Source organism: Pteropus medius, unplaced genomic scaffold, assembly GCF_902729225.1.
Source record: "Pteropus medius unplaced genomic scaffold, Ma_sr-lr_union100, whole genome shotgun sequence".
In the NCBI taxonomy this organism is placed as follows: Eukaryota; Metazoa; Chordata; class Mammalia; order Chiroptera; family Pteropodidae; genus Pteropus; species Pteropus medius.
The window spans coordinates 8,410,194-8,436,122 of record NW_024344370.1 but is presented as its reverse complement, the minus strand read 5'-3'; the positions used below and the strand labels follow the sequence as shown (position 1 = coordinate 8,436,122).

Here is a 25,929-nt window from a genome sequence, read left to right as displayed (position 1 = left end):
ATGCCATTTGTATCAACTTGTTAGAAATATAAATTATCAACCCTGCCTCAAATATGCTAAATCTGAAATTCTGGGTATGAGGCAACTGTGTTTGAATAAACTATCCAGATGATTCTGATATCTTCAGGTTTGAGAATCCCTGGCTCAGAGAATTGTGTCAGCCCCCACCTCTCACCTGGTGCCTTTACAGTTCATTCTAGTTTCTGTTGACTCTCCTTGGTGACCTGTTACTTGTAGCTTTTCTTGGTGTCTAACCCCTTTGGACAGATGCTCTCTTTAGATGGTCTACCTGCCTTCCTTTACAGACTTCCTCGTCAGACTGATCTTTCCAGATTCATATGTGAAAACACATAGAGACATCTCTTGCTGCCTGGCTTAGGTGCCAGCAAGGCCGTGAGAACCCTGGCCTTTCCCCTTTTTAGGAAGACCACCATGCACATCTCCAAGACTGATAAAGTCATCAGCAGCAGCTATAAAAGCAGGTTGATTCATGAAAAGATTCCATGGAATCAAACATACCAGATTCAAATCTTGGCTTTACCATTTGCGGAGTATGTGAACTTGTGACAATAGATAATATTTACTCATAGATAATATTTACCTCCAAGTATTATTGTGTGGAGTAAATGAAACAATTTCTCAGAGCCAGGACATACTTTTATACTGTAAAAGGGGTAACCATTAGTTGAGAGATTGTCCCCTCAGCTCTCAGGGTTCTTGTCTAGAGTGTCTGGAGCTCTAAGCTAGTCACCTCCAGCCCAGGCAGTCTCATCTATTTATACCAAAGTGCTACAAAAATATTGTCAAAGTCTATATATGCCACGATGTGAAAATGATGAGAACCACAATTTTACATAAATACCTCTCCAGCTTACGGCACCCAATAGGGCATTTATAAATGGCAGCAGTTGTATCTCTGACTATAGATTAGGGCCACCATGAGGAATAGTGACGAGTAATGCAATGGCTGCTCTGAAGACATCAGTGGTCTCCAAGGAAAAGCCTGCCAGAGGTAAAAAGGAATCGAAGGGCTCATGACCTCAGCTATTCCACAAACTGGGGTCAGTGTCAAAGGTTATATTTATTACCATCTTATTGCCACCCACAACTGTGATTACCTTCCCCTTGGTTTAGTGGATCCTCAGGAAGAAAGAATTTCCAAAGCAAACAGGTCTCTTCATCCTTTGCTCTGCCTTAATGAGTGCCCTGGCCTAGTCAGATTTTTCTAGTGTTGCTTGCTGATGCTCAGCCTCTTATGATCTAGACTGGCTCTGTCCAGTAGAAACATATATAATCCTTGTAAGCTTTCTAACTGTTTATCCCTTACCCATCAATTTAGTGGGATTTCTGGATTGAGTAAAGATAAGGCACAAAATCATTAGACCAGTATTTGCTTTTGAGAACCAATTTACATTAGCATAAAGTATACAATCTCCTCTCAAGTAAGGTGAGGACTGGGGGAGTACATATTTTATGATGTTTATTTTTTATTCACATTCACAATTTAAATAAGTTGGCTCTTTGATTTAATATCAAGGGAGAAAAACATCAGAACTCCTTTGGACTGTGCATAGAGCTTAGGAGGTGAGAAGTAAATGATCCTCATTTGTTTCATTGCATAGACAGAAAAACTACTGCTCAGAGTTTAAGTAATTAGATTAAGGTCATACAGCTAATAAAGAGCAAAACCGCAACTTAAACCTGTTGCCATCTACCTGGTTCCACCTGACTCGAGTACACATTTTCAATCCCTCTTCTGCGCTGCACACCTAGAGATGGAGGAGGAAAGGGAGGCCTCACTGAGGAGACGCAGTGGGGCAGGTATTCACTTTGGAGGGAATGCCTTAGTTAAAGAGTTAGGTAACGTGCAGGCAAAATATATGGGGGAACAGACTGTAGTCGAGTCCCTGGGGTGGAATGTCTGGGCCAGGGCATGTAAGAAATAGAGCTAATTAGGTAGGGGTATATGTCTCAGTTAAGCTATTAAAGCCCATAATTAGGGGTTTTATTAAATTATAAAGGAATTTTAAAATAGTGTGGTAACCTCTTAAACATATTATGTTTCAGGCTATGGTTTCAATCACTTCCTAAATTATTTTTTTTGTTGAGTATTAAGTAAATGGGAGATATAAATATTGGCTATATTTTATTTTGTTGCTTCATCTCAGGTATAAAATAGTGTAAATTAGATATCAGAGATCACTTACCTAGGCAAGGGAAAGGAGGCAGATGAGGAAGGAAATAACTTGAGAATGCACCTGTGAACCTCTCCCAAGTGTCTGAGTTGGATAAGTGGATAATAAAAATATACACAATAATGTGACTGAATACTCATACATGTGGCACACCCAGAGAATATTCTATAATAATATCCTCATAATGATGTGAACTGAAATAAGAGCTCAAACACGTGTCTTAGGAGCAGCAGGACAGGGCCTGGTTGGTAGAATGGAACGTATGAACTAATGGGCTACCCAAGACAGCGAATGGATTAACCAGGATTTCGTTGATCTGTTGTGACACAATTATGACACCCTCATCATATTTATCCTTATCACACTTTTGGTTTGAGATTTATAGAGCAGAGGCAAGATGCATGCAAAACCAGAGAGAAAACTTTGTCACCACTGGCTCACCAAAATGAACATCAGTGCTCCCTGAAGGGTGATTTTTTCTACTGAGCAAGAGACACAGCCTCAGATGAAATTTCCCACTGTTGTTTTTACACTTCTAATTTAAGTTGTAACACTTTTCCACCCATCTACCCTGTACGTTCCAGTAGAGAAGAGCATCATGGCTATCTGGGGACAGTGGTGTTAAAATGCCATTTAGAAAAAGAGCACTGGCTTCAGGATGGAAACAAACAAGAAGCCACAGAAGCCAAGCAACTGAAAGACCATGAAGTTGAGCAGGAGCACGGTGGGGAAGACAGCCCCAGACTTGGGCTCCTTCTGAGCTCTGCAGTGGTGCTTGTGAACTTCTCCCTGATGATTCCCTGATTGGCTCTTCAGATGGAGCATTATTACGGCTGCAAGGTGAACATGCTGTGAAAAGCCAAATGGTTACAGACACTCGAAGAGTGGATGCTTTTGATTCCCTGCTCATATCATCTTGGCATTCACTGTTCCCTTACATGCCAATGGCTTTCTACAATCAGTTCCTGCAACTCTGCTGGCGAGCCTTGTCAGGTTGGGAGCATGCTCAGCTCATACAGAACAGGCCAGGAGTTAATGCTCCTGGAAGCAGCCTCACCAGTGATGGAGGAAGGTTGGCAGATAAATAGCCCAGTCCCCTTACCCTCAGGTGAGACAACTCTGAGTTGGGTTCTCTACAGTCTCCCAGATCTCCCCGGTGGGGCTGAGCTCCTGCCGTTCACAATGATAATTTGTTCACAAATGCTCTGCCTTGACTTTCTTTCCTTTCTTGTCTCACATCCTCCCCTACTGCTGCCTCCTGGATGACCTCTCAAATAAATCACCGACACTCAAATTTTTGTCTCAGAGTGTGATTCTGGGAGAATCTAACTTAAAATACTAGGCTAATTGAGAGACAGGAAATATAAAAGAACAAAATTTCGACTTATTAATTCATAGCATTTTAGAGTTGAAAGTTTTAGAATTTTCTGGCTTAGGAAGAAAAGTGATTCAACAAAGAACATGTATTTTTCTCAGGTCCCTGACTCTGGCTAATACTACCATCATTGTTTCAGTTACTCTGCCTGGAAACTGGAATTTGAATCTTGAACACAGTGACACATTACTGAAACAGTGAACTGAAGTCATCCTGGTGATGGGTCCTGAAGAAACTCTCAGTTTTCGTAACCTAGACCTTTGGGTCCCCATAGATTTTCAGCTTTTCCTTAGGTTCTCTGTGCTGCCCATAACCTTTCATTATTGTGGGGTTTTTTTGTTTAGTTTAGTTTAGTTTAGTTTAGTTTAGTTTAGTTTAGTTTAGTTTAGTTTAGTTTTGTCTTTTGCCAGCCAGGGTCAGTTTTTGTGGTTTAAAAGAACTATAACAGATGCATCCCCATTTTCATACCACAAATCAGTTACCAAGTTCTTTTTATTCTTTCTTAAAAATGCCTCAGATCTATTTGTTCCTCACCATATCCTGATGCAGAGGCCTGCTTTTATCTCAACATGTGCTTCTCTTTAGCCTTTCACCATCATTACAGCCTCACCCTCCTGTCTACTGGGGCCAACGATCCCTGAACCAGGGGCTGGCACCCATGCCCTGTACCCCTGGGTTTGTTCTAAATCTCTTAAAGGTCTTGGGCAGGGCTAGATCTGGTCCTCACTTCTCTTATCTACAAAATAAGGAGTTTCATCTAAATCATCGATTTCCAATCTAGGACCATTTATTATATTTCAAAAACATAAGCTACATCATTCTTCAGTGAATACAGCCTCACTAAAGCAAGCAGTTGATTTATTTTTGGCTACAATTATATCAGCTTGGTGCAAAAACACTGGTCAGCTCATGTTTATCAGAAAGCCAAATGGACAGCTCAGTGTTTCTGATGAGTGAAAATGAGAAAATAGTTTCAAATCATGGGCTCCACGGTAATAGAGGATGTGGATAAGGAACTGGCAAAAATAGCGGACTTTGGCACTTGAAAGGCCATAACTTTCTTGGTATAATGGTCTATAAGGTCCCTTCCAGCTCTCTGACTCCTCATTATTTAAATGCTTCATAACCTCATATCACCTCCAGGTTGATCACACAGCACTTTTTTCTGACCTTCGATGTCCTCCACCGTCTTACTGTTCCAGCCTTAGGGTTCCTTGTATCCGTAGCCCTCACACTGTCCTGAGTTTATCATGCTCCCTCTTGTCTCAGTTGGAATGTCATCCTGCTGTTCTTGGCCTTGAAAAGCCTAGTCCATCTTTTAAGACCCAAATCAAGTTTAATCTCTTCTTGGAGACCTTTCCTGGCTGCTCCAGCCCTATTTGAACTTCTCTGATGGGACCTGGCAGCCTACCGAGTATCCATACCACACAGTTTAACACTGGGTTTTGCCCTATTTTTCACGATTCCCTTTATCACAAGTACATTGACTTTGTATCTTCAACCAGAGGTTAAGCTTTTGAGGACAGGGATCTTGTCTTAGTCTTCTGTATCTCCCATGGCACCAGGTATTGAAAGATGGTCTATAAATAGGTGTAATATTAGAATCAGGGATGTGTAATGACTTGGTGAGGTCACAAAGAGTTATGGCAATATTGAAACTGGAACACAGGTTTTCTGACTTTGTCTAATTTTCCTTTGCTGTCTCTCAGTACTCTTTGTAACTGATGGCTGATTAAACAGTTTCAGCTCACCTTCTGGAAGTCACAAATGACCAGAATCTAAAATGTATCCACAGTCTCATAGTTCTAAGCAATGTCTGCAACAACATACATGCAAGTTATATAAGTGCAGATAAATAGGTCACAAGAATTCTCAAGGTGCTGCTAAATGGGATAGCCCTAAGCAGTGTAGAAGAAATGCCTTAAGGATGCCGAAGGCCTAACCCCATGCAGAGCAGAACAGCCGTGGGCTCCTTAGACTGCCAAGGAGCAGGCAGGCACAGTGACCTGACTTCACTCTAGCGTTTATAAACGATGTTAGGCTCCACAGGGAAAGCAAGCTGGTTAGGGAGCAAAAAGATATGGTACCCAATGTCATCACCTTCAAGCTTTGGGATAATTGAGGTGTTATATGCATAGTCTGTCTAAAGAGTTATTGATCACATGTTGGCTTTCCAACTTCTCTCACGTATCCTCTTCAAATAAGAGACATTGCTACATTACTGCTTTGTATTGCTACTAATGAGCACTGTGGTCCACTTTGTCGGCTGTAGATGAGGGTATTGCCGAAGCAAGCTTTCTATCTGTAGCTTTAAATGGGGAGAGCTAGCTCTCTACTTTTAAGGAGGGGTGGCTGGGTGTTATTGGGTGAAGTCTTGTTAAATCTCCTGAAGAGCTGAGCCAGAAGAACTGTGCCAAATAAGGAGAAACCATTGTGTGAGGCTGATTCATATATAGTCTTTTAAAGAATAACAGGATGCCCAAGGGTCTTGTCAAAGACTTTAGGATTTGAGAAGGGATTTGAGCTCTCTGCTGAGCCCCATGATGATCTCTAAGAGATAACTAAGCTTTAAGGACCAGGGTCACCTCTACAAAATGATTCTGGATAGTAGAAGAAATAGCTACCATTTAATCTTTATAAAACTCTGCAGGGTGGGCATCAGTGCCTCCATTTTACAGATGCAGAAACTGGGTCAGTAACTTGCTTAAGGCTACATATTGGTCAAAGGCTGGGACTCAAACACAGGTTACCCAAATCAATAGTTCTACTAGAGTCTAAACTTTACCATAAAAGCCTCTCCCAGGACAATTTCAAGGTAATTTCTCTGTATATAAATCTATTGAGTTAAACAGAAAAACACGGTTCTGCAGCACAAATAATACACAATTAGTACCCCTCCCCTAAAAAAAAGGCCAGTTGTAACCTAGCTGAATACAAGCTTTACTCACTGCTCAGCAAAGTTCCATGAGACAAGGCCTGCCGCAGGCCATGCTGGAAGTTGTTAAGTGGTACCGAGAAAAATAAAGAAGAGCAGGGTATGGGGATGTTAGGGGTGGGGTGGGGTAGTGGCAGTTTTACACTGATGGTCCAGGAAGGTCTCCACAAGATGGTGACTTTGGAATAAAATCCTTTGGAAGGAAGTGAAGGAGGTAGCCTTGCCGATATCTGGGAAGAGGTTCCAGGCAGGGGAAACAGCATGAGCAAAGGCCCTGAGGCAGGAGTGTGCTAGGCATATTCTAGGAATAGAAAAGAAGAGTGTCTGAAATGCAGCCATCCAAGTGGAGAGTAATAGGAGGTAAAGTCAAGTAATGAAAGCCCAGATTGTGTTGGGGTTTGTGGTTTTTGCAAAGAACATACACCCCTCTCTAGAAAACAGAGCAAGTCTTCTGGGCATTTGGAATTTGTTTGATCCTCCTTCTCCTGGTATGTCATGAAGTACACTGAAGAAACCATTGCTCTTGGCCACACCTGACCAAGTAGACCAGTTTGTTGTTGTTGTTGTTGTTGTTGTTGTTGTTGTTATTGTTGTTAGAGTCTAAGACTGGGTCTCTCAGTTACAGACCTTGATTCAAGGATTTATATGAAAGCAATTTATTGGGTCATAAAGGAGGCACCACTAGGTGAATGGGGAAGGGAAGGCAGCAGCAAAGGGTACATTACCAAACAAATTACCACTGAGGGCAAGGGAAATAAACCCTGGGGGCCAGTGTAGAACACCTGCTTGAGAGTTATCCCACCCAAAGGGTAAGGAAATTGGGGTATCCATACACTGATCCATGCTAGCTGGTCACCAAGGGCCACTTCTGGGGGCCTTAATTCCCCAGCATTTCTAGTGGGCTACATGGGGTGGACAAAATGGCCCAGTGCCAGGGTACCAGGGAAAACCCTTAGGCAAAGAAATGCCAGTTTTGGTAGTCGAAAGTCAGACAGTTTCATACCCTAGATCAGTAATGGTGAGACTTTGGATGGGCACCAATAGAGTTACTAGCCTTTCTATAATGTTTTGGAATCTTACCTCTTTACCACTTACTAAGAGAGGAGAAACAGGAAACCTCTCCTTTCTCCACTGTGTTAAGAAAACTTTGGCTGGAATTCTCAGAGGCAATAAGTAAAACTTTGAGATCAACATATAGATTACCTGCATTCACCTTTGTTTTTTAGCAAAAGATAACAAATCTATAAAACACATCAATTTCAAACACCAGTCTTTTAAAAGAAGAGAGAACATTTATTGCTAATTGTTATTGTCAGGGTGAGGATTATGTCTTGGCAAATAGTACAGGGAGATTTTGCAAAGATGCTCGTAATATCAGCTGTAATTCATAAAAACCTAATCTGACGGATGAGCAACCCTTTGATTCAGGGATACTGACCACAGGAATTGAGGAGAAGGAGCATTTGTTTGTTTTTTACAAGGAACTCTAACCTGCTCACCTCAGTCTAGGATGTCCCATCTGTAATGAGATGCTCACTGTAGCACAGTAAGAAGAGTGATCAGCAAACTCCCCCTCCTCTAGCAAGCCTCACACGCCAAACATTGTGCCCCAGGGTGAGTTATATGGCCCTTTGCAGAGCTGGGTAGACTTTGCATAGCAGGGTTCCTGTGTGTCCCAATCAGTTGCTTATATTCTGGTAGCTTGGGATGGTTTTGTATGGTCAACATGCTAAGAATAGTTTATACATATTTAAATGGTTGAAACGAATAACAAGAACAATAATAATTCTGATAATTCTATGATATTTACTATAGTATTCATAAATAAATTTTTATTGGAACCCAGCCATACTCATTTGTTTATATATTGGCTATGGCTGCTTTTGCTCTACAATAGCAGAGACGAGTAGTTATGCCAGAGACCATATGGTTCACAAAGCCTAAAATATTTTACAGAAATGTTTGCTGACCCTTGCACTGAAGAATGGTCTTGTTGACAATATGCTCTCCTTGTTTAAAAATCTAGCACTGAGAATGAGATACCTGTTCGAAGCCAAACAACCACAGTTGGGTAAATCCACCCTCAGGAATTACTTGCATGCAACTGAATACAGAACAGATCTTTGTCCTGATATAGACCCACACTTGTGGCTAATTTGCAAGAGTTTTATATTTGTCACCCTTGACCTGTGGTTCTTAAGCTGAAAGGCTTCTTCTGAAGAAAACACAAGTAGGGGGAGAGGGGACCTGGATAGACACTGAGGGCAGTTTGTAGGACTTACCATAGTCATATCTTCCCAAATTCCTTCTTCTTCTGAAGCTACTCTGAATACACGAGGTTATTGGAATTTAGCTTTTTATCAGTCTTATAACTCATCACTCAGTAAGGCAAATTTGTAAATGAAATAAAAAGCCTGGTGAAGACATTGCTAGAATATTCCAGGATATTGCAAAGCTGTGTAGGAGGTCCTTTTAGTAGCATTGAGCATACAGTTACTGGAGTCAGAGTCCCTAAATTTAAATTCCAGCTCAGCCACTTGCTAGCTATGCAACACAGGGCATGTTACTTAATCTCCCTGTTCCCTATTTCTCCATTTACAAAGCAAAAACAGTAATAGTATCTCCCTCCTAAGGATTCTCTGGGGTTAGTGACATACACATCCAAAGCAGCCTAGCATGGTGTCTGGCATGTAGAAATAGTCAAAGAATATTAGCTATTGTTATTGTTTCCAAAATGGAACATGGAAAATTTTGACAATGTATTGTGAGACCTTTGTACAATGATATTCATAAAGAAGCATTTCACCAGCACTTCCTGACTCATCCAGATGACATTTATGTGGCCTAAAGTACTGTGTCTCTCCTCCACACTCCTCACAATTGCTGTACACATATCTCACTCCCTAATACAAGTTCATGCAGTTGATCTAGTAAGATGACCTATTCCTCTAATAAATTGTAGCTTTTGGGACCAGAGCAAATTTTAGTTATATTTTATACCCAGGTTCTAACACATAAATTTGAGTGTAATAAATGTTGAATTAAAACTGGAATGATAATGTATTGCTACATGTCACAGAAATTAATGCTTTTAACATCTATGCTAGCCATAACACCAGGTATAAAACTCTTGCCAAGAAGGTCAACATTTAATTTGTATAAATATTTATTAAATATCTGTTATATACCAAATACTGCAGTAGTGCTTGAATGCAAAGATGAATAAGTCGCAATCCTTGAACTTCAAGGAACTCACAGTCTCATGAACAATCAGCAGAACACAGAAAATATCTGTAGATCAGTTCATACCCCACTCCTGGTCTCGTATGGCCAGACTGTGAAAGACTACAGATGTGAGGGTGTAAGATGTTGCATAAGCTAGAAGGGCCACGTTAGAAAAGCAAGCTTAGAATGAAGTCCAAGAACTGTTACAACAACATGTCACCTGGTATCAAGAAACCTGATTATTCATAAATCAATAATTCCCTGTGTCTCTAGTGCTATGGCTCTCTCAGCTGTCAGGTAGAGTGGCTTGGAGCTGGATGGCATTTGCACATTTCTCAGCCTGAGGCATGGGTGCTGGTGGGAGTTGGCTTTGAGCATCCTGTCTCAGTAACCACTAAGTATAATTTCCACAGTACTTCTTTTGAGGCTCATCCCTGCTGGGCTCTGTGGGCCACGTGCAGGGTGGCTCCATTATGGAGATCTCCATTAGGCAGCACAGTGCCCAGTGGTCCACATGACTAGGAGTTCAGCTCAAGGCAGCATAACATTTAAGCAGCTGGTCTGCAGGAAGTCGCTAATTGTATTGATCTCAACATGTTCTAACAATTGCACCAATTTGTTTGATAACTAGAAATCTAAGTTTTTAGAAAAAAAAGAAGCAGATAGACAAAAAGAAAGGCAAGCATGCACATTGGTTAAAAACAAGAGTTTATCCTCAAATCACTTATAAAGCTGTTATTATAAGCTATGTGTAGATGTCTCAGTGACAAAGATAATGGTAAGATGTAGAGATCAAGCCAAAGCATTCTGCATAAGGAATTGTCATTGTGAATGTGTGTGTGTGTGTGTGTGTGTGAGAGAGAGAGAGAGAGAGCTGAGAGAGAGAGAGAGAGAGAGAGAGAGAGAGAGAGAGAGAGAGAGAGAAAGAGAGAGAGTCCAACAGTGATATTGATCAGAACACTGAGGAAAAGCCAGCCCCTCTCTTGAAGTAATATTCATCATTTATAGCACAGCAAGCATACATATCCGAAAGACAGAAATAAAGGCATTTATAGGGCCTGTGGAATTTCTGAGGATTTGGCTTTTATTCTGAGATGTGAAGACCACCTGTTTGGAGCTCCAGGTGGCCTAGCTCTGAGTCTGGGCATCGTCATGGGATGTACCCATCCATCATCAGTTGTCAGGTATGTGAGGTGATGTGCATAAGAGGTTAAGAGTGGGAGAGGTAGAAGAAATTATGGATAACCTTCAATAGCAGCTAAACAAGTTCAGGCAACACTTTGTCTACAATAGATTTAATGAACAACAATTTACTTGAAATGACACCTAATATTTAGGAATACATTTCCTGTTCTACAGATGCTATCAAAGTATAAACATAATGCAAGAATAATACTTCAGGGACTCAAAACATCACACAAATTGCTTGATGAAAAGTGGCAAAATAGTCTGTTTATCATCTGCTTCTTGGTGGAGTTCTTCTTTTATTGAACATTAGAATAAAGCGACGTCAGTTCGTCACTTACCAACTGTTCCTTTGCTTTCCAAGTTGTCCAGCAGATGGTCTAGGTGATAAAGTGCAGGATCAGCTTGATCTTATTTTTGCTAGCAGCATCTACCCAGCACTGCTGCAATCATTCAGTGCCTCTCTGCCAGGTGACCTCACCATGTGTCATTGCTCAGTGTCTCACACCTCAGATCCCATGCATCACAGTCAAATCACACAGCTCTGAAGGTAAATTATCCACCTTCTTAACAGTAGTGTCCCTCAGTGCTCCAGTACTAAATTAAAGCTCCAGGTCCTGGGTTTTTGCAACAAAATTCAAGTTTTGCTCTGCAGAGCGTACCTCTCCTCTTTCTCTCTAATCTCAGATTAAAAGAACATAAAATGTGAAGGGCAAGGTGAGTTAAGAACCCCTTGGTTCACCCAAAACTCAAAAGAAAGGAACTGTGCACTGATGTGAGTTTAAAGTTGGCCGAAACTACCAAACTTCTGCTTGGATCTTGTACTCCCCTCCCGACCCTCAATATCATGAAGACGCAGAGTTTCCAGCAGATGAGAGTGTTTACAGTTGTCTGGGTAGCAATGGTCTTGCATTTTTGGCATATAGTTTCAAATAGTTGACCTCTTCTAAAATATAGATATTTCTGTTTATATTTCACATTTTTTTCATTAATATACTAATTATAATTTTTTTCCCATGGTGAATCCCCAAGCCAGTTAATGTTGAATAAGAGTTTACTGTAATTTGAAGGTCAGGAAAGGTAGTGCTTGCCCCAGGAAGGGGAGGAAGTGATGACCCCTAAAAGGTGAAGCTGCCCCGATCTGTAGAAGTTCTGCTTACTTCCTCATAGAGGGAAATGGCGCCCATGCATTTAGTTGCAGAATGAATATCCGAATGTGAGTCTTTCAATTCTGAGTGTTTATGAGTAGCTTCTGAATAAACATATGTAGTTGCTGTTAATATATAGTTGATCTATAGAAGTAAGATGTGATTCTACTATAGTTTGTTTCATAGTTGTCAGAAGGTCAGGAGTGGAGTACTAATATAAATGTAGCCAACACAGTACACTCAATAATAGTACTGTAACTATGACCTAGTAACTTCACTCTTTGCATTTCATGCCGAGGGGCAAACTGAGGGGTGGTAATGGTGATGCATTAGTTTCCTAGGGCTGTCTTAACAAAGTACCACAGACTGAATGGCTTAAACAATAGAAACTTATTTTCTCCCAGTTTTGGAGGCTAGAAGTCTAAAATCAAGGCTTGATTTTTTTCCTGAAGCCTCTTTCCTTGGCTTCCAGATGGCTGTCTTCTCTCTGTGTCCTCGCATGGTCTTTCCTGTGTACACATACCCTGGTGTCGTTGTGTCCAAATTTTCTCTTATAAAGACCTCAGTCAGATTAGATTTGAGCCCACCCTAATGGCTTCATTTTAACTTAACCACTTCTTTAAAGGTCTTATGATTTACGTCTGGTATGAAAGAGAAGTTCCAAAGGCTTCCTCTTAGCTCTTTCTACTATTATGACCCTTACTCCGTAGGGCTGAGAACCAAAGTAGTGATTTTCCTAGTTGACAAGTATGCCTATTCTAGTTGATACATTCAGGACCTGGGGAGGTAACCACACGGTGGGTATGGGGACCAACTGTGTCCACTGTGAGTCAGAGTTGAGCTAAACCTTCACTGACCACCATCAAGTGAATCACAGTGGAATTTTGGGGACCCAGGAATTAGTATCAAGTCAAAGTTAGTGTCTAGTAATCCCCAAAAGGTCTGGGCATTTCCTTCTCCCAGTGCACAGTCACCATAGTAAATGGCAGCAGGTCTTTGGGGAATGCTTGTAAGAGGATTAATGGCATATACTGCGGCTATGGTGCCGGGTCCTTCTTCAAGGAGATGCAGCCTCTCCTTCAGGCAGTGAGCTCTGAGTCTGTGACCTGCGTTCATTCTATAAACTGGAAGAGAGGTCGTGACTCACCACTGTGGCATCTCAGTCAGGTTTCTGGGTACCAGGCTTAGATTTTTTTTCCTGTTACATTGATTGAGGAATAACCCAGTAGGCTGTCCACATCTGTTTTATTCCTGGCAACATTATAACAATAAGCCACCTCCAAAAATTTTTGTGAGCCAAAACATTCTGCTTACGAGTATGCCCCTGCAGCCCTTCATGCTAGATGCACCCGCTTTGTCTTTGGCAATTGCTGTTTCATCCCATTGAAGTCAGGGAACTCATCTTAGTGATGGCATTCCCCAAAATCACACCTGGCCTTCAGAAAAAAAACACAGAACTTTTCAATGATACGGATTCCCCTTCCGCTTACTAATGTATTCCTCGATGTTAGTAAAGGGAGTGTTTTCTTAGCCTTATTGTGGAACATAGTTGGGGCTGGGTATGCATGATAAATCCAATCCAAGATTCCTATCTCCTAATCCTATGAATTTGCTCCTCAGCATCACACAAGGGTAGCTCTGGCACCTCGATATTATCAACTGTTGAGTTTATATTTCAGTTAACTAAACAAGTGAAGTGTTCAAACTATCTTCAGCTACACAAGCAAATATAACCAATTTGGAATCTCTAGTAAGTTCACCCATATCATTGACTTCAGTCCAATCTAATGCCGTATTCCACTCTCCTTGGTCAAACACTCCTTTAGTTCACTACACATATATATTCTCCACACATATTCATATACATATTCAAATTCCTCCAGTTTCTGGGTGACAGCGTGTCTCCTTAGAGCATCCTGAGATTTGACCTTAGTTATGGCAATAGAAGGTGGTTGTGGTGAGTCTCATGGAGAATGAGCTTCTTTTTTCAAGATGAGGTTATTACATAATTTTAAACAAAGAAAGATTAGTCTTCTTAAACACCAAAGGGAAAGCTGCTTTCACTAATAAAGGAGACTCAAGAGACTTGAGGGTACAAGATCGTCGGTTTCATCTGTGTTGAATCAGATGTCCCTATTTCAAGTTTTAAGATCCAATTAATTCCCATTAGATGCCCTGACTTTCACATGAGATACTTGGTGAGACTGTAAACTTTACTATTGTCATACCTTGGTAACCAGAAAATTAAATTTGTGTTTGAATTTCAGCAGTATCAGATTATAACGGCTATGCCATGAAGGCCTTCTGGTTTTCAGACATGACATGAGCTTGGAGTTAAAAGATCCGAGCTTGTCTCTTTTTTTTTTGTAAATGCTCAAGTACATTTAAAAAATATCCGTTTCGTCTATGGCCATGCTACCCTGAATAAGCCAGATCTCATCTGATTCAGAAGCTAAGCACGGTCGGGCCTGGTTAGTACTTGGATGGGAGACCACCTAGGAAGACCAGGTGCTGTAGGCGTAAAAAATTAAAATAATAATAATAATAAGGGATTGTAAGCTGACAAATTCCTTACAATCTGTGAGGTCAACCAAGGGTTGCCTCACCTAAAAAAAAAAAATTATTCCACACCACAGTTCCTGTAGTCATCATTACCTCATTAATGGTCAAGTGCAGCAGGCATGTGGGTTCCCAAGGCACTTGCTTTAGTTGGCACGTGATCACAATCAACCATAGGCGTTAATTTGACTAACATGATGCCACTGCATGTCAGAGTTTACTAGCCTCCCATTTCCCTTTACAAATAACTCAGTACTACACTCAAATCCAAGGACATGACCAAACAAATCCCCAAACCCCATCTTTTCAGGTCTGTCTCATGGGACAGTTCCTGGAACCAATTTTATATCAGTCAGGATTCAATCAGGAGACAGAAGCCATACTATAATATGAATAGTAAAAGTTCAATAAAAAGAATTATTAATGGAACTGGATAATGTGGCATTGGTTAATAAGCAGTAAAAAGTATACTGAAGAATAGAATAGTACATATAAGGATCAGCTACCATCCCTAAAAATGAGAGAGAGTGCTCCAGGAAGAGACACCCCTTTTCCACAAACCTGATATTCAGACCTCACCTTTGAGGGTGCAGGGGAGAATCATTGCATGGCAGAGAAATTCACTGAAGTGCCATGCCTCATGGCTCACTGAAAAGAACTACTCTAAAGGGTTCTAGGGTAAGCTTTCCAAGGGGAGGTCGCTAGACCATGTCACTCATAGGGAAATAATTCTCTGAAGTGTCTGATGAAGGTGCCATTAATAGAAGGTGCCAGCATTCCAGTCTGGAGCCACTGGGTAAGGGGCGGGAGGAATTGTTGAAGAAAGCAGTGCACAGTAAGATGATGTGTTCTACTGGCCATCATGGGCAGCTGAAGCTGTGTGCTGCAGGAGACAGGTGCTGCAGAAATAGCATGCTATAGGAAGTCAATGCTATTAAAAAAAAATGGATGCTGCATGAGCCTGAGAAAAGAAGAACACCAAAATCAGGAAGAGCAATTCCTGTCTAATCTAGTGTTCCTCCAGGGCTTTCTACTGAGAAAGGTTAAATTGTGCCACCTAGCAAGGGAGAAATATTTATAGGGTCTATCTCCATATTGTAGAGCAGGCAGTGGGGGTGAATTTGGAACTGAGAGGAAATACATCAATAATACATTGATAACGTAGGAACAAAAGACTAACAGGCAGTGAATAATATTAACCGTTGGCTCCAAAGGAGACTTTATCAGGAAGACAGGGGAGTCTGGACAGGGAAACCAGCTCAGCACAAGGCTCATTCTCTTCTCTTTCTTCTTCTTTTCCTCCTTTCCACTCCCTTCCCCTCCCCCACCTTGCACTTTCCCCTCCCTTTCCTCCTCCTCTTTTTTCTCTTTCTACTTCTTTTTTCTTCTTTTGGTTAGAGTAGATTGATTGTGGCATAGTGAAGGCCAAGACCAGAATTGTCTATTGGTCCATAAACTCTTGGTTGAGCATTTTTCTACCAGAGTGTGATTGATGCTACTCTTGTTTGTGCAGGCATCTAGGCTGGCAAAGGTATCACTGAGTAAGGAATGAATGTTTTGTGGCACAGTGCAGGCCCCATCATCGGCGATACACCATGCAGCAGTGAAAAGCAATGTCATTAGAAGCATATAATTATGTGGTCCGGCTTTCAAGTTCTCCCTGCTCCTGGTTTGGAAACTTCCGCTTCTCCTTTTCACTGATAATTCCCTTGGACAATTCAATAGTGGGGAGGCCTCAAGAGAGATATATGAACTTCTTTTTCAAAGGGTCATCGTATCTTCAGCAACTAATTGGGAAAATAAAGTTTTTTGCATCCTCAGAGTGAGTGACACCAATTACACAAAGAAAGAACTCAGTCGTGATCGCCTTTCTTGCATAGCCCTGCAACATCGTCACAGACATTCTCCACTCTCTACAGCTCTGAGCCACTTGCCTGAGGCAGATCCATTTCTTAATTCTGCCATCTTAGACAAGAGCCCTGATATCACCCAAATTTAAAGGAAGATATTTGGTGAACCATGTCTACATTGTCAAAATCACACTTCATTACCCTGAAGCAAATGGTCAGGCCATGAGGAAGGTGACGACGGCTGAGTAAGGTCTGGATGGTGTTTGGAGAACGTTACTTTGCATTTCTCAGTATATTTATTTTTGTCTAACCTGAAACTGAGGAGAAAGATTTTCACCAGATAAAGGGAGGCAGATATTCCAACAGCAATAGATGGTTTTCTAGGAAGACAGTGAGTATTTAGGGTTATAGCTTCATTTTATGTAGGTGACTAATGAGAAAGGGGAGGAAGGCATTATATTTATTGCATATCTATCACGCATTTTGATAGGATAGTTACATGCTTTATCTTATTTATTATTCACTTATATTGATAACCATTATGCCCATTTTGGAGATCTAAAAGCTAGATTCATAGAGGTTAAATGATTTATTCAAGGTTATATACCCAGGAAGTAGCAAAACGTTTGGACCAGATTTGCCTGATTCCAAAGATGGTACAGCTTTGCGCAACACTCTGAGAAGCTACTGCTTTGGAGCAAAGCAATGGGAGGTCTGAGGGCAGGTGATAAGAATAGGTTTAGACAGTGTAAGGGTAGGCTAACATGTTGTAATACACATTTAAGTATGTCATGACTGAAACACAATAGAAGTTCATGTCTCATATCACAAAGCAAGGTGGGTATTCCTCATCATCTGACAGTCTTCCTGCATGTGGACATTTGGGGACCAGGACCTCTCCCATATATGCATCTGCTACTTCTCCAGGATGTCTTCATCCAACCAGTGGAAAAAGAAAGAAAGAACAGAGAAAGTACATCTGCTTTTGAAAAGCCTTTGCCTGGGAGGGGCACATGAAGTTTTTATACATATTCTATTTGGAAGAACTAGTTACATGGTCACAGCTGGATGCCAGGGTAGATGAGAGATATGGTCCTCAGCTGGACAGCGACCTTATAATTAAAACTGTGTACTATGAAAAAGAAGCATACTTTTTGAACAGCCAGATCTCTGTCTTAGGTAGGCAGGTCAGGAGTTGTGTTGTCACTCACATTGACCTTGTTTCTGGGGTTTAGGAACAAGACTGCATATTAAGGAGTGGGGACTGATGAGACTAGACTCTAGTCTTGGCCTCAGCAAAACAAAGGCATGTACTCATGGATGCGCGTGCGCGCACACACGTGCGCGCACACACACACACACACACATGCAAACACGCACACAAATAAATAAGTAAATAATCTAACAAGAACATATTCTAACATCAGTGTATGTGTGAATTTTCTGTCATTTCCAAAACTTTATTTTATGATACAGTATTTTTTAATTTTGAATTTTACATTAAATGAGGAATAAGGGAAGGAAGCTGTGATAGTTTTTTTATGTGTCAATTGACTAGGCTAAGGGATGCCCAGATAGCTGGTAAAACATTTCTGGTGTGCCTATGCAGATGTTTCTGGAAGAGATTAGCATTTGAACCGGTAGACTGAATAAAGAACATCACCCTCACCAATGTGGGTGGGCACCATCCAATCCATTGAAGACTTGAGTAGAACAACAGAACAAAGGAAGGATGAATTTGCTCTCTCTGCTTGAGCTAGGACATCGTCTCCTGCCCCTTGGACACTGGCTCTCCTGGTTCTCAGGCCTTCAGACTTGCACAGAATTACACCACCAACTTTCTTGGGTCTCCAGCTTGCAGACAACAGATTGTGGGACTTCTTGGCCTCCATAATCATGTAAGCCAATTCCTATAATAAATCTCCTCTTATATATGTCTATATATAATCCCATTCGTTATGTTTTTCTGGAAAACCCTGACTAATTCAGAAGTGAAGAAATTATATAACATTTAGAGTACTTAAAATTCTAAAATTTATCTAAAAATTCCTAAGTCTGTTCCTGATGGTTGCTTATTTGTTCATAAGACTGTGAAGATCAAGACAGGGGCCTGGTTTCTGAAGTAGGAGCGGGGTAGGGGGGGACTTTGGTCTCAAAAATAGGGCAGAAGTAGAGCCACCAGCAATTAGAGCCCAGGGAGTCACAGCAAGATAGGCTCTTATGTCACTAGCTCTGTGTGTACTGACCCGGAGTTTTCACATCTGTTGAGAAGGGAGCAGCTTGTTTCACAGCCTGGGATGGGCTGGCCTTTCTTAATGGAGCAGGCAGGGGCTCCAGCTGAGAGTAGGCGATGTGGAGCCAGGAGCTGGGCAGGGCCCCAGGTCCCAGCAACATCATTTTGATGGTTGAAAGATGAGGAACTAATGTGAGGGGCCAAGGAGGGAAGTGTGTTAAATACTTGGGGAAGGCCAGCCTGGTTGTCAGTTATTAGATGTTTTTCTTGTTACTTTTGGATATTCATTTTATAGGGTAGAATCAGCCCAGAATTATTAATGACAATAAAGTACTGTGGGTTTTTATTTTTGTTGTTGAAGACCAACTTCTCTTTGCCTACTGGCTGTTGCCATTCAACAGTAGGAATAAGGGAGAAAGATCTGAGTAAAAGATGAACAAGGAAAAGAAGTTTCTTCCAGAGTAAGAACATTCGAAGCAGTTCTAAGCCATGGAATGAAGCACATGGTCCCATTCTCCAATGTTGTGGCGTGGTTGCCCTCACCTTCGCATTTAGCAGAAGTTAAATGTGAGGTCAACGGTGTGGCCGAAGGACCCCAGAGTGGCCTGGGAGGTTAGCCATCTCTGATTTTTTTGTAGTCTGAGTCTTTTGAGGAGGGCAGGGCTTCTCAAAACCCCTAGCATGCGCCATCTTTTTGCTCAGCCCCTTTTCCTGCAGGCTGCTCTCCCCTGACAGTTGTGCAATGGGAATGTGAGGGGCAGGGAGGCAGCTGGCTGTGCAGTCAGAATTCTACCACTCTAGGAAAATGCAGATACAATTTAGGGACGACCGCCCAGAGCCCAGCATATTGTACCATACCAAACTTGTGCGGCATTGCTTAGGAACCATAGATTTAACTCCTAACTCAACAGTTGTGCCACAGCCTATAAAATATTTACATTGTTTTTCTAAATATACGTTATTTACTTTACAGTCTATAAAATATTTACATGGAAACAGTTTTTCTAAAGATACTGTGTTCCAAATATCATTTCAACAACACTGCATGCTGGGCAGGAATTTGGGAGGCCTGGGTTCCAGTTCCGGCTTTTGACTACCAGGCTGTGGGACCTTGGGCCAGTCGATTCACTCTTTTGTTTTTCTCATGTATAAAATAAAGAGAAGGGACTGTGGAACATTCAGCTGTAGCACTGCCTGGTTCATCCCCTCCAGGCAGCTCTCGGCCTGTAGCAATCTTCGAGCACTCTGCTGGAGATCCCGTGGTTACTGTTTCATCACAGCACATCACTCTGCCTAAGGAAAGAGGAGATCTCAGTATGGACAGGAGCAGAGTCTTGCGTTTAAATGGCAACAAGAAAAGGAAGACAGAAATACAAAGGGTTTTAGAGGCAAACAATAGTGAAGAATATGGGGTTTGGAGAAGGGCAGACCTGGGCATAATTAAATGTTGTGTTGATGGTTATCTCTATAAAAAGCTATTTGAAAAGACTGTTTTCATGAAGAAGTCAAATTAGACATACAATTTGTAAATTTTAGTTATTTTCTGGAATATCTAACTTTTTTTTACATATGAATGTGGCCTGAGAGGGACTAGAAGCTAACAAAGATGGCATTTAGAAGTTTCCACAAGAATAGATGTCTCCAGTGTGTCCAAAGTCTTAAAATCACACTGGAACTATAATTTTAGGAAAAAAGATTATGAAAAGTCTTGATAATATTATTGAGATTCAAGTTCTTCATTCATTCATTCATTCATTTATTCATTCATTCCCATTGTGCTAAGCTGTGAGAATGCAATGGGGAACGAGATGTAGTCCATTCTTGCCTTCATGCTCACATTTTACTGAAGGACACTGACAAAACAAAAGTTTCATTAGAAGTTTTTCAACAGAAAAAAATATTACAAGTTTAATAAAGGAACAAAGAAGGAGTTAAGGTCGAAAGTGCTGGAAGTGTGTGTATGGAAACTGTTTTCAGATAAAGTTGTCGGAGAAGGCCTCTTGAGGCCTTCAACTTAAGCACAAAAGAATAGAAGATAAACATGCTACACTGTGTAGGAAAAACTACTGCATTCAAAGAACTTGGATCAAGAAAGAGTTGAGTTTGGGGAACTAAGAGAAGATTAGCGTGGCAAGACATCACTGAGAGAGGAGAGAACCTGGCAAGAGATGAGGTGGGATAGACGGACAGAAACCAGATTATGCAGGGCTCCATAGTCTGTGGTAAAGAAACTGGATTTTATCCAGGTGAAATAGAATGCCAATAAGGAGTTTTAAGTGGGGAATAGCATGATCCAATTTATTCTTAATGTTGATCTGATTTAAATTATAATTTCCTTTTCTGCCATGTGGAGAATGAATTCAGTTAAGTGGGGAAAAAAAGTGAAAGTGGAGAAAGCAGTTGGGAGGTGTCGAAGTGGATGGGGTGAGAGATGATGGTTGTCTGGCCTGGGATGGTAGTGTGGAGATGGACAGGTTCATGACACATTTTTCAAGTTAATTCTGTAGGACTTGCTGATAGGTTAGCTGTTGAGAGTGCAGAAAAGTGAAGAATCAAGAATGACCCCATGATTTTGGCTTCAGGTTCTGGGTTCGTACATGGGGAGATGGCAAGTTTGGGGACCAGAAATGATTTATATTTTAAAAATGTTAAAAACATTAAATTTGAGATATTTCTGATACATTCAAGGGAAGAACATCAAATGGGCAGTTGGATATGTAAATATGGATCTCTGAGAAGTATAAGCTACAGTTATAAATTTGGGACTCATTAGAATCTCCATGGATTTAAACATTGGGAATGATGAGATCACCCAGGAGGAGAAAGTAGAAGAAGAAAGAAAAAAAGTAAGAAAGGAAGGAAGGAAGGAAAGAAGGAGAAGGAATGGAAGGAGTTGAAGGAAGAAAGAAGGAAGGAAGGAAGGAAGGAAGGAAGGAAGGAAGGAAGGAAGAAAAGGCAGGCAGACAGGCAAACAAGCAGGAAATAAAGGAAGGGAGGGAGAGATTGAGGAGGGTGAGTAGGACTGAGCCCAAGTAATATCAGCCTATTAAAATGAAAGAGGAGGTAAAGACATTAGTGGAGAAAAGGGAAAGAGCCATTGGGGTAAGGAAACCAGGAGAGAGAGTGGTGTGACAGGAGCCAAGAGAAGCGAGTGTTCAGGAAAGAAGTGGTCAAATTTGTCGAGCAGCCAAATAAGATGAGAACAGAGAACTGTCCATTGTATTTGCTCACGTGGATGGAGATGATCAGAAACTTGACAAGAGCAGTTGACTCATTGCCTTTGGTTTCAAAACTGATATGTTGAGATGCATTATTCTGCATAGTTTTGCTTGTATTCACAAAGATTAAAAATTCAAGTGAATGACCAGAAAATTGATGAACCACTCTTATGTACACTCACAATAACCTCAGCCCTGAAGCCTGCTGGGACCTTCATGGTAGGCCCGGGGAGGAGAGTTGCTGGGCTAGAGAGACCTGCAATGGGCAGGGCAGTTGATGCCTTTGAACATCGCAATTAACATGGGGCAGGTTGAAGACACAGTAGAATGTCCAGAAATGTTTGTAGATTGACTTTTAAAAAAGAAACAAAATATACCCTGCAGTACATGCTCCTTTTTCAGTCCTTTTTGTGAGAGGCAAAGTCTGGAGGACACAGTCTCATAAAAGTCCAGCATAAAAAATAATACATGAAATGATTTAATCCTCCCTATTACCCTATAGAGTAAGCGGGAATGTTATAGTATTATTATTCCAGTTTTAGAGATCCACAAATTCAGGTTGACAGGCTAAGAAAATTGGACAAGACCACGTAGCCCATTGTAGCAGCACCAGGCGTTCCCCTGGTCGGCCTTAGTCTGGGGCGAGTGGTCCGCCCACCCCTCCACAGGAAGGAAGTCCGTTATTCGTGACCTGCATGCCACATTAGCTCTCAGTCCTTTCTCCCTTTCCTTGGATAAACTTTCATTTCATCCATTTCCTTTTTTGGCCGTTCCTTACACAGCGACTGGAGAGTCAGTGAGGTACATTCCCTGTCATTTTCTCTTGCTTTTAAATTCTGTGAACGGTTCATTGTTAAAGGACAGAAGGGACATAGCAAGGTGAATGGATGACTTATTAGGTTGAGTAGAGGGAGACAAGGACTGCACAGAGGCAAGGCCATTATGTAAGAGACTATGAGAGCTGCACTCATATGATTTAATTTCCAAGAGTTTTAATATCACATTCATGTATGAGGCTGATAAAACCTTTTTCTTTTCTTTTGAATAATAGGATCAAGTGGTCGTACACACACAGTGTAATCATTATTCCAAAAATGAATACATAGTTTACACTGAGCCTCACTTAGTGACCAGGGGGCATTGAGCCAAGCCAGGTGGTCGGGGGTCCTCAGCGATGTGGCAGCATTTCCCTGGGTGTCCTGGTGTGCAAACCAGTGGGCGAGCAGGATTTCAGAGGCTCAGGACGACAGAAATCCTGAAACCATTTCTAGCTATTGTCCCAGATGGATCATTTAAAATATCCTTTTCAGAGAAGGACATTCTGCACCACCTCCCTTGGTCACCCACACTGGTGCTTCCAAGCAGTTCACTGACCACAATAAGCAAGGGATGACCTTATAAAAATTCTTCCTGATGGTACTTTAATTAAAACAAAATCTTTCTATGTTCTATAGCATTTAAAATCTTTATTGTGATAAATGTTTGCTGAAATAAAGCCTTTGTGTTTCTTTGCAACGTAGGGAGAGCTGGCCACATTTCCACGGCCGTGTGGGATGATGAACAGAGAGGGTCTCTTGAATGTGCTATGCAAATTTATGAAAATGACATGCAAATCAATGTAGTTCCAGTGATTCAAAACAAACAAACAAACGAGACAGGAAAGTGGGTGATTAGATTAATATGCCTCATCGAGGATTCCTGACTCCGCTCATAGTGTTGTCCAGGTGTGTGTGTGTCTCAGTGCATGTGTGCATGTTCACGTGTGTATGCGCATATTTGTAGGATGACAGAGGAGAGCAATGAGATATTAATGCACTAAGAAAATTAGCACGTCAATTCTGTTTTGCTATTTCCTGAGTCCCAAGAACTCCTTTTCTTGTCAGGAATAATAATTATTGGGGTAATATAGGGTAATAATACATTAAATTGTTTTGAAATAAGTATTGTAACATGGAAAGAGTACACAGGACAGGAGTTCAGACTTGGAGGAGAACTCCCTTTATATGCTAGTAGGAAGCACCTTGCCTGCACAGTGCTTTAGCAGCGGTCCCCAACCTTTTTGGCACCAGGGACCAGCACTCCTGTGAGAATCTAATGCCTGATGATCTGATGAGGAGCTGAGGCAGCGATGCTAGTGCTGGGGAGCGGCTGCAAATAACAGATGAAGCTTCGCTTGCTTGCCCTACCTCCTACTGTGCAGTCTGGTTCCTAACAGAGCGCGGACCTGTAACCATTGGGGACCCCTACTTTAGAGGACCCAGCTCTGGCATTCTTCTGGGCTGTGTCTCTGCCACCAGAGAGGAATCTGCAGGGCGGATGGCATATGCCTCTCTGGAGCTTGCATCTCCCTTCCAGGTCACAGAGAAATCCCAGAATTCTAGCATGGCCCAGTGGGTTGTTAGGAACGTATGCTTGGCAAGAGAGGGGAATAGACTGTATTTCACCTTTTGTCAGCTTGACTTGTGACATTTCGATGCCCAGTGCTGTGGTATGTTAGCCTCCTCCAGTACTACAGGCCCAGCACCACTGCTGTGAGGAGTGGGCCTGGCCACGGGACATTTTCCAGTGCTGAGTCTGCCCTGTTTCTCTTCTGGGCCTTAGATCCTTCATTGGTCAATCACTGTCAGTCAGAGTAAGGTTGGACCAGATGAGCACTAAGTGTTTTAAAAAATAGACATCTCTAAGAAAGGTAGTACGGTACCTTACCCCACCCCACCCCCCCCCCGTGCCTGGTGACATGTAGGGGTTGAGCTGTTAAAAGGAGATTGCATATCGCCATTTCCATGCAGGCTGTGTCTTTGTGGTTTCTGAGTTGTAATGGGGTTCAGTAGTTTAAAAATCTGTTACATTCACCAATGCATTAATCTTGGAATATTAGATTTGCACACAATTGTAGGGTGTTAAACTAATTAATTTAATTGAATTTAATCATGTGTATTTGGAGTTACAGACTTCTAAACTTAATATGCAAGCTTATGCAAATAACATGCAAATAAAAAGTCAAGTGCTTTAAATAACTCACCCAAAGACAGCATCATAACCCGAAGTGCACAGTTATCAACATTTATGTGACTATTGCACACCGTACCAGGTGACATAGGGTATGAATGAATTCTTGCGAGTACTCTTCATTTAGGACAAATGGATGCCCCGCAAGCTCGGTATGTGGTGAATTCTGAGGCAAACTACTGCAAAAGTTGCACCCAACAGATATTTCCTTTTCCAACTCCCAGGTCAGTCCCCCTCCCGCCTGCCCCCATTCCCTTATCCACTCATGAATAATTAGGTGACAGGTCTGGCAGGCAGATATGTACCTACCAAAATGAGGCCTGATGAATCTATGGTTTGCTTCCTCTTCGTTTTGCAGGTAAGTAGTCCAAATATCCCACCTGCCTCAGTCTCCTTTACTTCAATAAGTGTCTGGTGCCCCCAAAAGCTGATCACCTCAGGGTGATGGGTGGTTGCCTATCCACTTGGTCCACCACCATCCTCCACGTTGCGGAGAAGCAGCCTCGATCTATTTTCTCTCGTATTTCTTTCACAGTCGGGAGAGTCACAACAGTAGGATGTAGCCCATGGAGAACTAGTGGTACCCTCCTGGTCTCTAACTTCTTCTAAAGTTCTGCAAACAGATTCATTAGCCCAGAGTGGCATTGTCACAAAAAAAAAGGTAATTCAAGCCACAAATGTGAGCCACAAATATATTTTTAAATTTTCTAGAGACCATGTTAAAAAAAAATAAAATTAAATTAATTTAATAATATATTTTATTTAACTAAAGTTATCCAAAATATCATTGTTTCCATTTGTAATCAATATAAAAATTATTGAGATATTCTACATTCTCTTCCCCACCCCCTCCCAACCCCCCCTGCAAACTTACCTTTAAAAATCTGGTGTCTGTTTTATACTTGCAGCACATCCCATTTGGGACTAGAAATGTTTGAAGTACTCAGTAGCTACATGTGACTAGTGGCGATTGGTATGGGAAGTGAAGGTACAGAGT

The 25,929-nt window shown here is 41.5% G+C and overlaps 1 long non-coding RNA gene and 1 pseudogene across 1 annotated transcript in view; both read left to right on the top strand.

Annotated features, from left to right (window-relative positions):
• LOC120608221 (uncharacterized) overlaps nucleotides 1–25,929 on the top strand; it is a 187,344-nt gene that overhangs the window by 116,978 nt on the left and 44,437 nt on the right. The gene's annotated exons all lie outside the window — the stretch shown is intronic.
• Nucleotides 14,466–14,583, top strand: LOC120608332 (uncharacterized; annotated as a pseudogene).